The sequence below is a fragment of the Chinchilla lanigera genome, unplaced genomic scaffold, assembly GCF_000276665.1.
Source record: "Chinchilla lanigera isolate Chin_1 unplaced genomic scaffold, ChiLan1.0 scaffold00006, whole genome shotgun sequence".
Classification (NCBI taxonomy): domain Eukaryota; kingdom Metazoa; phylum Chordata; class Mammalia; order Rodentia; family Chinchillidae; genus Chinchilla; species Chinchilla lanigera.
The window spans coordinates 31,671,809-31,686,747 of NW_004955407.1; the positions used below are offsets into that span (position 1 = coordinate 31,671,809).

General features: G+C 44.1%; 1 long non-coding RNA gene across 3 annotated transcripts in view; it reads right to left on the reverse strand.

Annotated features, from left to right (window-relative positions):
* LOC106146958 overlaps positions 1–14,939 on the reverse strand; it is a 52,099-nt gene that overhangs the window by 13,386 nt on the left and 23,774 nt on the right. Inside the window, exon 2 of one of the 3 annotated variants that reach the window (XR_001231631.1) lies at positions 10,796–10,877. The exons of the other annotated variants lie outside the window; for them this stretch is intronic. This is a non-coding gene — a long non-coding RNA (uncharacterized LOC106146958). The remainder of the gene's footprint in view (positions 1–10,795; positions 10,878–14,939) is intronic. 3 annotated transcript variants of the gene reach the window in all.

Below are 14,939 nucleotides of genomic sequence, written 5' to 3' on the forward strand. Positions count from 1 at the left end.
CCCTGGAGGGAAGTAAGACATGGGTTTGGGAGTCAAAAGACCTGGGAGGTGGGACAATTTACCAGCCCGAGGCGTAGGATGGGTGACTCATCTAAGCTAATTCAGTTTTATAATAACAGCTAAGGCAAAAGCTGACATTGCAAGTAGCAAAGGAATCATTTCAATAAAACACACAAATATTAAACATTTTCCAACTTGGCTGTTGAGAAACATTAACAGCAAAAGGTGAGCAAATGGAGAAACCAAGGCACCAGGACTGTTAGGAATCAGTGTGGCAACCGAGTTTCCAGCCGGTTTCACCTTGTCCTGGTAAAGCCCGTATGCACTGCTACACGTTTCTTCTTATACCTCAGATGCTATAAAAATTCTCCTCAGAATTCATTTTATGCTTTCAGATATTTCACATAAGGAAACAGTGAAGCAAAGACTAATGGCTCAAAATTGCACAGCAAATTAGCTCAGAAACATATGTCCACCCGCCGGCTCCCAGGTGCTTCCCCACCTGACCACAGGGCCTCAGGAAACCTTGAGATGTTTCCAGGGAGACCCAGCTGGATTCTAGTTCCTTCCCCAGTCTCAGGATCTTGTGTCACTTTCGACAGGAACTCCACAGTCCTTTTGAGTGTAGGTTTGTCGAAAAATACGCTTCTTTTTCAAAAGTGAGGCTCAGGAACTTAATCATTTATCAAGGATGGCAAAAAAGATGGACACAACTTAATTTGTCAAAGGAAATGGAATTTTCCCCCTTCCACCTTTGAGGCCACTGAAAATGTATCAGACCCAAGCCACACAGCTTTGCCAGGATGTGGAGGACAATATGATTTCACGTTATGAGATTCTTTCCCACCATATGTGCCCTCCAAGCTCTTTTCAGATAAAACAGAAATATGAGAGTTCACCCCAAAAAGGAAAAAGGAAGATCCAAGGTAAGCAGAAATTAGATTTTCAGGGCAGCAATGAGCAGAGCACAAAAGATGCTGCACATGTAGGGCCAGTCCTCCGCCATCCCATGTGTGGCAGTCCCCCTGGACATGATCTCGTACACTGAATCCCATCTCAGTGCCCCTCAGTGACAGAGGACAGGGTCCTGTTGAAACACAATGTAAGAAATAAAGGTAGGTAGAAGAGAGACAAGGAAATTAATTGTTTTTTTCTTTCCCCCAGACTAGGTCAGGCATGGCAATCACTAAAGGAGTGTCTGCATTGCAAGGTTTATTAGCCCTTCATTTACCTCCTGGATCTCATCCCCTCGGTGTGAAGTCTGAGGACACAAAGATAACAGTAACTGATGTCATTTTGAGGGTTTGCAGGGACACCTAGTTGCCAACATTTACAACACCCAGTTCCATACACCCCCGCCCCCCAGCAATGCCGGGAATTCTGTAAACCTACAGTCACCTCAGACTTAAGGAAATACAGAGCTGGAGATGGCTTCGTGATGACAGCACCTCCTCCCAAGCAGAAACAATCACCCCCTAACAGATGGAACTGTAGCAGTCCTACTCCCAAGCCAGGGCTATCTTCTCATGGGAACCAAATATTCCTCAAGCCATAAGGATTCCTCTGGACCAATGAAACCTGAACTGAGAAAATGATCTACCAGACACTGGCCCACCTCAGCTAATCCATGAAAGCTGGCCTCAGGTTTTTGTAAGCAGGTCATTCTGAACCCTGTAACAAAGTGAGCTCCTCTAGTTACTTGAGCTGCAAGTCTTCTATTCTTTGTTACTTTCTAATCTGCCTAGTAAATCTGCCTATGCCTGACACTGATGCATCCTGAAATTCTTCGTGTGACGTAAATCAAGAATCTACTCGGTGGACCAAGAGATGATCTCCATCTCCGCTTTGAGGGATCTCCTCAAACCCCATCCAGTGACACTCTTTCCTGGGACCTACTCTGAGCAGCCTCCGCAGCCTCACTCTGAGATGCAGTCGAGCCTTCCAACATGGAAGATAAACTTGGGTGATGTGGTTTGAATGTCTCTCTCTCCAAAATTTTATTGGGATTAAGAAGTTGGGCACTTAATCCCTAAATTCATACATTAATGGTATTTGGAGGGGTGGAGCCTTTGGGAAGTAATTAGAGTTAGATGAAGTCATGAATGTGGGCCTCCAGGATTTTATCACTATAATGGCTTTGTAGGAAGAGGAAGAGACCTACACTAGCATGCTTGCTCTGTGTTACCGTGTGAGGCCTTTTCCATGATATGATGGAGCAAGAAGACCCTCACCAGATGCTGAGCAAAAGCCCACAGCATGGTCTTGGACTTTCCAGACTCCAAAATTATAAGCTAAAGAAATTTGTACTTTTTTAATAAAAATTGCCCCATATGTGGAATTCACTTGTAACAACAGAAAGTGGTCGGAGATCATTGACGAGCCAAAGGAATTGACTCAGACAGCTAAGAGGTTGAACTGCCAGTGAGCAAGGGGACCAGTAGGCAGAGAAAGGCAGCTAGATTGGGGGGCTCAGCCCCCAGGCTGCAGGGGCCCTCGGACGGTGGGGGGTGCTGCAGACAAAGGCAGGATGGGACCTTTGTGGAGAGAGGGAAGTGAAAGGAGTGAGAAAGCCAGGCACAGAAAGAGAAGGGGGAAATGAAAGGTGGCAGTGGGAAGAGTCACTTGAGAAGGGTTAACTAAAAGAAGTTTCTTTCAAGAGTCATGAAGCCCAAACCACACCAATTTGCCTCCAGTGCTTATTTGCTAAAATTAATAGCAAAGTCTCAGTGGCTATAATCTAGATTCTATGGGCAGCTTTAAAGGAATCTGTGTTTTTTAACATCTCAAGGGAATCTGCGCAGCTGCTGACTGTCTGTCTCTCCCTCTGCACCCCAGGCCCCCCAACCCTCCCGGTGCCTCCCAGTCCCTCTGTACAGTACTTGGTTCCATATGCAAATGAGGCTGTCCATCAAATCATTTTAGAGCATTAATAGTTGTTTGTTTCATTGATTTGCCTTGGCTTTTCTAAAGTGCTGATGAGCCTCTGCTATGTGAGCTCTGCAAACCCTCTAGTTTCTCCTGCAGTCTGGGGTGTTTGCATGAAGCCATGGAGAGCCAGAAGTGACCCTAGGAAGGAGAAGGGTCACTGAGTAGAAAAGTAAAGGGTGAACTCTTAGCCATGCTTTATGCATGAACATTTAAAGTATATCAATTTCAGTCAGCAGTCTAAATTCCAGTCATCTGTTCTATTCAATACTTCTATCCCTTGGGGATGATCTTGTGTTTCAAGTATTCACTTACTTCTAAAGTGCTTTATACCTTTGGTTGAAAATGCTGCTCCAAAGGTGTGGGCAGGATTAAATGGCCACATGAGGTTTCAAAGGGTCTCCCAGTAAGTCTCCATTCCCAAGGGGCCTGACATCTGATCTTTGAAAGGCTTCTGCTCGAGCAGCAGAGTTGGAGACTGGAAAGGGCTTCCCCCTTCAATCCATGATTTTGTAGATTCAGAAATACTTACAAATTCAGAACACAGAGAGGGTCAGTAATCTATTCACACCCAACAAGCTACAGAATGCCACGGTGAAGACCTCTGTCCTGAGTTCTGCATTTGTGCATCTCACATGCTGCCCTCCTCTGGGAGACAGGTTCCAATGGCAAACACCCAGAAGAACATCGTAAGCCAAAAAGATGACCTCTTGGTGCTTAGGAGAAAAAAACAAACCAAATCCAGTGATCAGAGTGAAGAAAACCAAGTTTCTGGGGTACAGGGATAGGAGGCTGAGTATAGAGAAGAAAGTAGAAATTTGAAGTCTCAAGATATGGGGGTCCAAGAACTCAGGGCTGCAGGAGTGTGGGACTGAAAACAGTATCCGCACAAAGAAGAACTTCTACTCCCGGGCAAGTTTACTCTTTGGGAAGGTTGAATCCTTTGATCACAGGGACATTAGAGGTACCCAGGAGTGGGATGAGAGCCACATCAAGAATAAAGAGATTGGATGAGAGTCTTCAACTCACAAAACTGGGATTCAGACTTACAGCCCAAGTCAATCAGGAGATTAGAACATCATTCTGAACTGTCTAGTGGAAAAGGCCCACAGAGACTAACGCTGGGGTATTCCTAGAGAAATGACAAGTTTCTGGGCCAAGACCCCTGGGACAGGTCCACCAGTCAGTCAGTGGCACTCCCCATGCACAACAGGGATTCTAATCTCAATGTAGTTTTGGACTTTGCTTTTTAAAAAATTAAGATGAAATTAAATGACATAGCTGCAACTATTTGAAGGTGAATAGTTCAGTAGCATTTAGTATATTCACAATGTCGTGAAACCACCACCTCCATCTAGTTCTAAGACATTTCATTACCCTAAAAACAACCCTATGTTCTTCACTTTTGATGAAATGGACAACCAGGGTCTCCAGTCATCTAAGAAAAAGCTTCTAGCATGAACTGACAGACAATGTCAAAAAAGACAACACACAGCAGGAACCCAAGGGAAAGAGAGTGATGAGAACAGGAAGGAAGTTAAAAACAAAACTTTTGAAAGTTCTCTTCTGAAAGACGAGAGGTTCTTATGTATTTGAAACAAACAATCTGATACTTAAGAGAGTGGGACATTTGTAAAACACATAGATTGAGAAATATCTTTTCTTATTTGAACAAGATATCTTGCATATATCTTATACTCTGAAGAACTACTGCAAAGACAACAATAAGCCACATATTAATTACTGTAACTCTCCTATTAATCTGTTTTGAAACTGTTTTATTACTATTTTTATTTCTTCTCTTTAAAATAAAAAGGAGAGAAAGAGCTCTGAGAATTTCAAAGTGTAAGAAGGGAAATTTTTTAAATTTCACAGAAAAAATTAAAGACCTATAAGTTGAAAAGAGGACCTAGAGAGTACACACACACATGTATAAAAAAAGGAAAAATACAAGTCAATTAGAATCTATGAATCAATCTTAGACTGTCAATGTTCAATAATAGGAGTTCTAAAAAGAGAGAACAGAGAACATAGAGTAAAAGGTGTTAATAAAGAACAAATAAAGGAAAAGCTTCCACATCTAAAAGCATTTAGGGGCTGGGGATTTAGCTCAGCAGCACAGCGCCTGCCTGGCAAGTGCAAGGTCATGAGTTCGATTCCCGGTACCAGAAAAATAAAACAAAAACCAAAAACAAATAAAAGCATTCATATCCAGGTTGAAAGGGCAATATGAGTTTCATTAACAAAGAATGAAAAAGAAACGCACAGCAAGGTAAGTTATGATGAGATTTTAGAAAAGCTAGCGCAAGAAAATATCCTAAATATCCAGGGAGGAAAAGATATTATATAGAGGATTTGGGATCAGAATAGCATCAAACTTCTCAACAGGAATGATGGACTCTGGAAAACAATGGAAGAATATTTTTTAAACTCTGAAAGAAATGATCTGGAAACTAAAATTTTATACCCAGCCAACTTGGCAATCAAGTATGAAGGTAAACTGTTACTTCCAGACACTTATAAACTCTACTTGTTCATATGCTCCATAAAAACAAGGAAATAAAAATTTAAAAGATGATGTGAAGTCAAGAAATAAGGACTCCAACATGGGAAGAGTTGAAGGGAATCCCTAACGCTTCTAAGGGAAATCCTAAGATGAATACAGGAAAGTAATAGAGTCACAGTCTGAAGTCTTCCTGGAGGCAAGTCCAGAAATGGTCCAGGAAAGATGCATTTAAGATCAAAAAGGGAATTCCCCATGCTGGTATTCAAAGGAGTTTTCTGCTCTGACAGGGACAATGAAGTAATAGTAAGTACACAGAAAGTTAAGCTAATGGAAAAAAAAGAGGCAATTGTTAATTCTATAAAAATAAAAACTCTGTATGAGAAGGAAAAAGCTATCATTATCAGCTATATGGTTCAGATGTAGTTGGTTTTTACATGCTCAAAGTAATACAATTCCTGATTATTGATCTGATCAAACATTGCTACTTAAGTATATATATTGGAAGGCTGAGAAGGCAGAGGAAACATAGGTAGGTCTTAGAGCAGGCAATGTGATATAAGAACATGCGAAGTTGACAAATCAGGAAATAACAACATTCACATGTTATCCAGATATATACAGGTAAATGGCATAAGAAACACCTAAAAGATTTGGAAAAATCTTAGTCAATTTTCTGCTGCTAAAGCAAAATGCTACAGACTGGGTAATTTATAAAGAAAAGAAATTTGTTTTCCACGGTTCTGGAGGCTGGAAGTCCAATGTCAAGGTGTCTGCCTCCAGTCACGGCCTCCTCGTGACATGAGAACATGTTGAGTGCTGTCACATGGCCAGAGGGTGGGAGCACAAGAGAGCGGGATCCAAAGAAAGCTGAACCTGCTTTTATAACAGCTCACTCTCGCGATAACCAACCCACTCCTGTGACAGCGGCCTTCATCCATGATAAGCATGGACCCTCACAAGTTAATGACCCGTGAAAGGCTCCACCTCTTAATACTGTGACAATAGCAATTAAATTTCAACATAAGTTTTGGAGGGACATTCAAACCATATCTGAAGGGTTTGCCTCAGTAGGTGGGGAATTAAAAGGAGCAGTAGTTATAGGAACCAGCCGGCTAGGAATGCCTACCCAGAGGGGCCGAGTGGAGATTAAAGACAAGACACAGAGATAACTTTGACAGAGGGGCCAGGGAGCCCTTCTCTTCTAGTAGACAAAGAACCCTGAGCATCTGGCTCACACTGCTTTTATTTACTTAGACATAGGAGCAAGTAGTTGGGGTAGCAGAAGATTCAGCTGCCTGCTGTTATCTATAGTACAGGCCCAGGTAAACAACCAGCTCTCAGCTGTGTTGACTCTTCCCTGGAACCTGCAAGGTGCCAGCGTGCCTGCATGATGCTGGAGGAGTATAAGGTGCTGTTTTTCTCCTTTGTGTTCGCAGAGAAGGTCAATTAGGCCCTGGTCCTCATTATCTGATCTCCTATAAGTAGTAGACTAGGGGACGACTGTTTTGATATGAAGCTTTTGACACTGTTAGACTCTTAAAACTAGGTCCATGTATTTCTTTAAAAGAAATATAGATTAAATTTTTTAAAACTCCACTCCTGTAACAACTTGGCCCACCATCCAAGCTATAAAAAACCGATCTCTACCCAGTGGCATGTGATGGTCTTCCTCTCTCTAAGTGGTTTGCAGAGAAGAAATGCAGCTTGCTGTCAAACCCCATTTCTGAAAGATGTGACCTCTTTTTCAACCCTGAGGAAATGGAGCCACTAAACACAAGTCAAATCCAGTTACAGTCAAAATCCAAGTGATGTGGAACTGAAATATTTGTAAGCCCCAGGTAATGGCCTGGTTACCCTGGCATAATTTGTTGTAGCAGCATCTCAGAACACTAAAAAATTTATAGTCGTTGCTTTCAGTCTGGGATTATGTAACATCTTACTGCCCTTACAAAAGGGCCATTTATCACCCTTTATTGTACTTTTGCTGTTGTTGGGATCTTAAAGCCTTTGTTTAATGGCTTGTCTTCATGAGGACAAAGGCCGCAGAGCTTATCGACTTTTTAATCCTCCCTATCTAACATTGCTATTACATATGGAAGGCATGAAGGAGAAGACTGGATAAAGATATGAGAAGGGATTGAATGAATATTTAATAATAACAACAATAAAGCACCAACCAGGAAAAATGATGCTTACTGACAGCTTCAACCAAAGACAGCCATTGTCACATTCATAGCAGCAAATGGTGCAGTGTCCAGCTCATATCACGTTTGCTGTGTTCTAGGAACACAGAAATACTAGATCAGTTGATACCATAACCTTTCAGCCAGGTTGTTGTTTTTCTCATTTTATAAAAAAGTAAGTAATGGGCCTAGTGACACAGTCAGCAGATGAAGGAGGAACCATGGTTAGGGTCCAAGCCACCTGGCTCCAGAGTCTGTGATCAAAGGACTTCACGTGTAAGGCAAGAAGGACTGAAGCCCTTTCAGGCAAGTTCCCAAGGGAGCTGACGGGCTGGGCGCATGCAGCCAGTTTTCACTTCTCGAAAAAGCTCAAAGCTCAAAGGGATCTTTGGCAAAGAAAAACTTGGAGGATGAAAACTACCTGGGACCTTTGGACTGAGCGAGGTCCCACTGCTGGGCCCTCCACTGTGCAGGAGAGACACCTGTGCCCCCCAAGATTTTGAACTAGATATGGGCAAAGCCAGTTGCTGGGAAAGTTACGAGGCACAGAGGGGTGCAGACCAGAGGACAGAGCTGTGCCAGGTGCTCTCTGGCCCTTGACAGAGGAGGGTAGGAAGACTGAGCAAATAGACATGGAACTGTGCCGTGAGAATTTCTGCAGAAGACTGGAAGGAGCAAAGGAAGCACTAGTTGGAGAAATAGCGGGTCCAATGTTATGGACCGAGTATTTGCGCCCACCCATGGGAAACCCTGTGCCCAGGTGATGGTCTTGGAGGAGGGGTCCTTGGGAAGTATTCAGGCTACAAGAGCAGGGCCCTTAGCAATAGGTCTAGTACATTGGTAAAGAGAACCCACAGAAATTCCTCTTCCGCACAGTGAGAGATGGTGGTCTGTGCAGGAACGGCCCAGCACCAGATGCTGAATCTACTGGAGCCTTGATCTTGGACTTCCATCCTCTACAACTGAGAGAGATCCATTTCTGTTACTTACCAACCACCCATGTTATACTATTTTGGTACAGCAGCCCACACAGATAGACCACTGAGAAGCAACAATTTACAGGGAACCATGTTCCACATTGTTCTGTGGCCCAAGAGCAACAGGACAGACTCTCCTGGGTCCTATGACACCAAAGTGCTGTGACCTCCATCCCCTGGGATAGAAGCTGGTGACCATGGATCACAAAAATGCCTGCAGTCCTCCACCTTTTCTTGGGCTGCTTCTCTCCATGTCTGTTCACAGCTCTGACCCCACACGCATGTGGATCCAGCCAACTGAGCAGCGCTGCCTCTGACTCTCAGCTGACCTCAAGTGGCCGGTGCGCCCAGGTGAGACTAGTTAGAGTAGACACCCTGTGGACTTGTGAGCAGTAACTGTGTTTGCCATTCTAGCCCACCTAGTTTCCAGGTGGCTTGTTATGTAGCTATCAGCAACTGAGATAGGAGCCAAGGAGTTATGGGGCAATATCAGCTCCTCCCTTCCCTGAATTTGGGGAAGAAACTTGGGAGGACAAGAAGGTAGGCCATCTAGTAACTACCAGAGGCTGTCAAATAAATAGGAAAAATAAAATAGCCGCTACTTAATGACCATCGACTATATGCAGAGCAACTCTGTAAAGTGGGAGTGAGGCTGGAAATCACCGCTAGGTGCCTATCCTCTAAATATTCTTCCTGCTTCCTGTGTTCCTTCCTTCCTTCCTTTTTCCCTTTCTTCCTTTCTCTTTATTTTCTTTCTTTCTCTTTCTCTCCTTCTCTTTCTTTATTTCCTTCATTTTTTTAAACTAATATACTCTTATGTGGGAAAGGGAGCAATATCGTCAGCTTTAAAAAAAAAAAGATTGCCTAACCTAAATTGATGCAATTTGGCTCAGTGAGATGTAAGCGGGCAGGGCTTCTGAGAAAGCCCTTTCAGAGGGAAATTGACCGCTGGTGCATGCCTCTTGCTGTTTGCTCTGGTCACTCCTGGTTCTTAGAAAGGCATTGAAAGAGGGCTGGGGATTTAGCTTAGTGGCACAGCGCCTGCCAGGCAAGTACAAGGTCATGAGTTTGATTCCCGGTACCAGAAAAAAACCAAAAAAAAAAAAAAAAAAAAAAGGCATGGAAAGGACTGGGTGCAATTGCACTTATCTTTCTATCATGAGGGAAAAGTGAAGAGAATTGTGTAGACCTCTAGATTATTTACCATATTTAACATTATTTACCATAGCTGAACTAAAACTACCAAGTGCCCACCCCAGATACTACGTTGCATGGGAGGGGGGGGAACCTAGATTATTCATACCATACTTTTTTTGGGATTTTTAATCTAGCCTATTCCCAATTAAGGAGGTTACTGTCCTTATTTTGATCGGAAAACAAAAGTTAGGGTGTTGAAGAGGTTGTCCTGGGTCACCAGTACAGCAGATTGCTCTATTAATGAGCCCCAAAATATTCCACCTTCTAGTAGCCACACTCTGCTATAATCCACTTTTCCCTTCTCATATGAACTCCAGCCTCAGCCATGTGACTTGCTTTGGCCATTGGGACTTTAGCTAGCGTGAGACAAACAAAGGCTTCATAAATGCTCGTACATTGTGGCTTCTCTTTGGGGAACAGTCCCTCCTGCTACCATGTGAAAGAATCTTACCTTCCTGTGTTTTCTGTATGGCAGGCCAGGGAGGAAAAGCACCACATGGAGAAAGATGTTTCATGGTCCCAGTCATTCTGGACCTTCTTGGTGATACCCCAAAGTGAGTACATCTGGGATCTGTGGAGCCACACAAGTGACCCCTTGCCAAGATGAAGAGCAGAGACTCCCAACTGGGGCCCATGCACACTTCAGAGTTTTTGAACAAATACCTAGGTGTTCTTTTAAGATACTAAGTATTGGGGCAGCTTGTTACACAGCATTATAGCATGTTACACCTAGCCAACCAACAAAAAGCAAAATTTGAATTTACAGCTGTTTGATACCAAAAACCATGTTTTAAGCATTATATCCCATCCACTATCATCATCTGGTTTTACACACACACACACACACACATTCCTCTTCCAGGCTTAGCAAAAGACTTGTCCTGTTCAGATAGTGTAAAATCTGTTTCCTGCATAGGCTGCATTTTCTTTGCTCTCTTGGGACCCCATGGGTTTAGGAGTGCATATTTAGAATCCTTGTTAAAAAACAAAGACCATTTGATGCTTACTGAAACTTCAGATCTTCTCTTGCTCAGATCACCATTCTCCTGGGTTCTACAGTCTTCAACACAGGTGCAGGATTAAGTCCAACTGGAATTCCAGAGGCAGAGTTATTCACAGGAACATTTCATTCACCCTAATAATAAAATGTGGGCTTCTCTCTCTATTCTCAGCCCCAGATGCAGGTTAAGTGGGAGTGTTCATTCAAGTTGTGTCCTCAAAATGTTTTACAATCCTGGTGTTGTGATTTGAGTGTGTCCCCCAAGTTCACTCGTTGGAAATCGGACTGTACTGCAAAAGAATCGAGAGGTGGGATCTTGAAAGGGTGATTAGGCCATGAGTGCAGATGTCACTACCGTGAGAGTAGTTCTGTTATAAAAGCAAATTTAGCCCTCTCTTGTCTTCTCATTGCTCTCTGTTTCTGTCTCTGTCTCTCTCTTGACCCTTTGCCCTTCCACCTTCTATCATAGGAGGACAAAGCAAGAAAGCCATCAGAGAGAGACCTCTCAACCCTGGACTTCCCAGTAAGAAATAAACGCCTTTTGGTTATAAATTACCCAGTCTTGGGCACTCTGTTACAGCATCACAAAACAGGCCAAGACATCTGGACCAACACTCCATATACCAAGATGGGCATCTTATTTGGATCTCTAGCACCCAACACTCCCTTAAGATTACCTCTAGATGCCATGTGGAATTGAATACCTTTTGCAAAAAGATCCCTCTTTTACCAGATTCTGGGGTTCAGTAGACTCTTTCTAGGTCTCTGGTGTCCTGAACAAAGAATTGGACAAGACATACCAAAAAGGTAGTGAGGTTTTACATTTATTAAAGGTAGGAAAAGAAGTAGGCTCTGCAATGTGAGTGTGGACCACTGAGGAAGTTCACAATAGCCACAAGGTTAATGGCAGAGGTCCTTTATATCTCTCATTCTTTGAGGTAACATAAGATGTAGGCTGTCCTATCAAAAACCAGCTTGATTTGCAGCCAGAAGTATTGAAGATAGCACTTTCTTCTTGGAAAGGGTGCCGGGCTTGAGAACTGTATTCTGTGCACATGTCCTGGATCTCCATGATTGAGAGATCACACGCACTTGCTCTGCCAATTTGCCATGCCCTAATCTCCTGCCTCATCTCTGAAAATTTCCATGGAACTTGCACATTCTACAATACTAGCAGATTTACTCAAGAGCACAAGCCACTCTGATTTGTGAGAGGTTCCACCCATTAGATGGTTGGTGCCAACTCTACTAGGACACCTCAGTCTAGCCCCGTGGGACCTCTCATCTTTCTGTGGGTGAGACCATCTTCCTTACACAGCCTCAAAATGACATGCTGGTTGGAAATCCTGACAGTGTCACTAATACCACATTCAACTATTTAAAGAAAGGTCTCAGCCCAACCTCATCTGAAAGAAGACAGAAATAGACTCCACTTCTTGAGCTTGAAAGAACTTATGGACATATTTAACCTTTAAACCTATTCTTAGAGTTAATTTTTGCTACCGACTATTATTTATGTTGACGAGTAGGTCTGGCCTTTTTTAGGAGAAATGCTGAGCCAGTCACTCAGCAAAATCCAGCAGAAGGTACTGAGCTCCGAGTGCACATACTGTTTATGGACAGTGCAAAGATCACAGGGTGGAGTGGCCATGAGAAAGACCAGGGGTGAAAGGAAGGCCCTGAGGAGTCTCCTGAGCACTTGTTCATATGGGAGAGACACAGAGGAAAGAGAAGGGGGTTACTGGAGGGGTGGGGGTTGGGTGGTGTGGCAGATGTTTGACATGACTCATGCCCTTCAGTCACCACCATGAGCGGTTATCATCCTAGGCCAAACCCTCAGACTGTGCTATCTGCCAGGCATTGTGCTAATCTCTTCACACAGAGCAGCTCAGTTAATATTAGCAACACTCTGAGATATTATCCTATTTCACAGATAAAAGGAACTGATGGCCCAGAGCGGTCAAATAACTATCTCAAAGTCACACAGCTTCTAGCCCATAGAATTAAGTTTGACCATGTTAGAGAAAAAAGAACTAAGGCTCTCAGAGAAGCAGTAACTTGCTGAGATACTGAACTAAGAGTCATACCTAAATCTGTCTAAATCCCCAAATTGAACTTTTCCCTTGAATTCAGTGTGCTGACTGAGTGAAGGATTGATATCAAGAAGAAGATTATTCTAGACTCTTCCAGAAAGACACTGGCTGCCATGGAAAAGGCAGACCAAGGCTCTCAGGCCTCCTTAACGAAGCAAAAATAACATGAAAGTAACTGTGGACATTTGTTTAAAAATAGCTAAGAATAGACTGTGAGAGCTGCATTCTTAATAAACACAAGTAAAGCAAGAAGAGGTGCACTTTCTTTCCATTGGGATGTTTAACTTTTTTGCCAATAGAGAGAATGGATTCTTCCCTCTTTTAAGTGTGGACATCTTTATGGGGCGCTGTGTGTAAACACGGGTGGGTTTCACCGGGAGATGCTCTGCAATCTGATTTTCCTGTCACCCTCAAATTTCCTGCTGGACAGGCTGGTCCCCTGCTGGCTGGAACAGAGGAAGGAGTCAAGTCCAAAGACCCTCTATTTAGAGTTGCCCCAACCGGCGGGCAGTGAGGGGACTTCCCCAAGATCCTAAGTCTGTCTTGAGACTGCCCCTGTGGGTTCTGCAAAGAGGGGAAGGAGAGCGGAATCTCACTGGACAGCGGTGGCTCTGGGAGTTGCCATGGGGAAGGCAGCTTGAACCCTAATAACCTGCATCTGGTTGAGTAGAAACAGAAGAGAAGCTGGCGTGGGATCCCTCTGCCCTGTACTTGAGGGGGCTTCCTAACAGTCTGCCTGTTATAAATGTTCTAGAAAATTCTACTGGAGCCTGAGGGACAAAGTTAAAAAAAGAAACTAAGTAACAGCAGAGATGAGGGGTCCAGTTGGGACCTCATGGGTGCCCAGGGTGCCAGGCTGACCTCCCTGGGAAGAGAACCGGGGCTTGCCCCTCTCTGACCAGACCTCTAGTGACCCACACCAAACAAGTTGAAAGCTTCAGCCAGTAACTCCTTCCCATAAACCATCTTTTATTTTTGATTTGTTTAGTGAGCTTAGGTGCTGGTGAGGATTAGAAGGGAGGCTATGATGGATGAGACCAGGGTGTTTGTGAGGAGGGTTCAGGGTTGGGTTGGGTTGTAAACACTCACAAGCATGCAGGGTTCTTCCCTGCAGATGCTGTAGCAGATGCTGGGTTCCTGGGCCTGGTTTCCTTTGGCAGTTCCCTGTGAACTCCTTTCCAGCCCACGTGCATGATTCCTAACACACAGGGACTCCTTGTGGAGCGCAGCGGACAGGGCCATGAACTGCCCCCACCACTTCCTCCTCTCCCTCTCCTGAGCCCTCTCCTGAATGGACATTTCTTCTCTATGCCCACTTCCTGTCTCCACACATCCTCCTTTTTTGTAACCTCCAGGTAGAAGAGAAAAATTATCACCCCCAAACAAGTTATCACCCCCTCACCTCTGCAGCACCCACGTTTTTACCTCTTTCCTATCACCCCAGCCTCTCCAGCATTGGACCCTCTCAGCACTGTCCTGGTGGGCTGCAGGTTACACTGCCCTCTGCCCTCCCTGCCCTCTCATGGGAGACTCCACCAGCACCCTGAATTGCAGGCCCCAGAGGGAGAGAATGAGCCATGGCATGCCGCACATCCACCTGCTCTTGGTTTCCAGGCTCTGTTTTTCATTTTCCTCATATCCAGGGACCCCATCCTTCAAAAATGCTCTCAAACTTCTGTAGTAGATTGGAGTTTGGGCACCTCAAGGTTCCGTTGGGCCCTCAAAGACCCCAAATACTCCCAGAGTCATGCCCAGGAGATTAAGTGGCTTTGAAGTCAACCTTAGAGAGTCTCTGGGGGAAACGGGGTTCCAGCAGACATTGGACTGATCACTTTAATTACCTCAGAATTGCTTTCACCTCCAGAATGGTCTTAAGGTAACCAAAGTACAATCCAGAGGCAGTATGGGCCCAATGTATGTAATGCCCAGAACACCACTGAGGTACTTGATCATCAGAAGCCAGTCTGCCACTGGAATTGTGATTTCCAAGGAATTAGGAGTGACTCACTTCATTAGAAGGAAACATACACCACGAACACCCACCTCGTTCTGATTTCT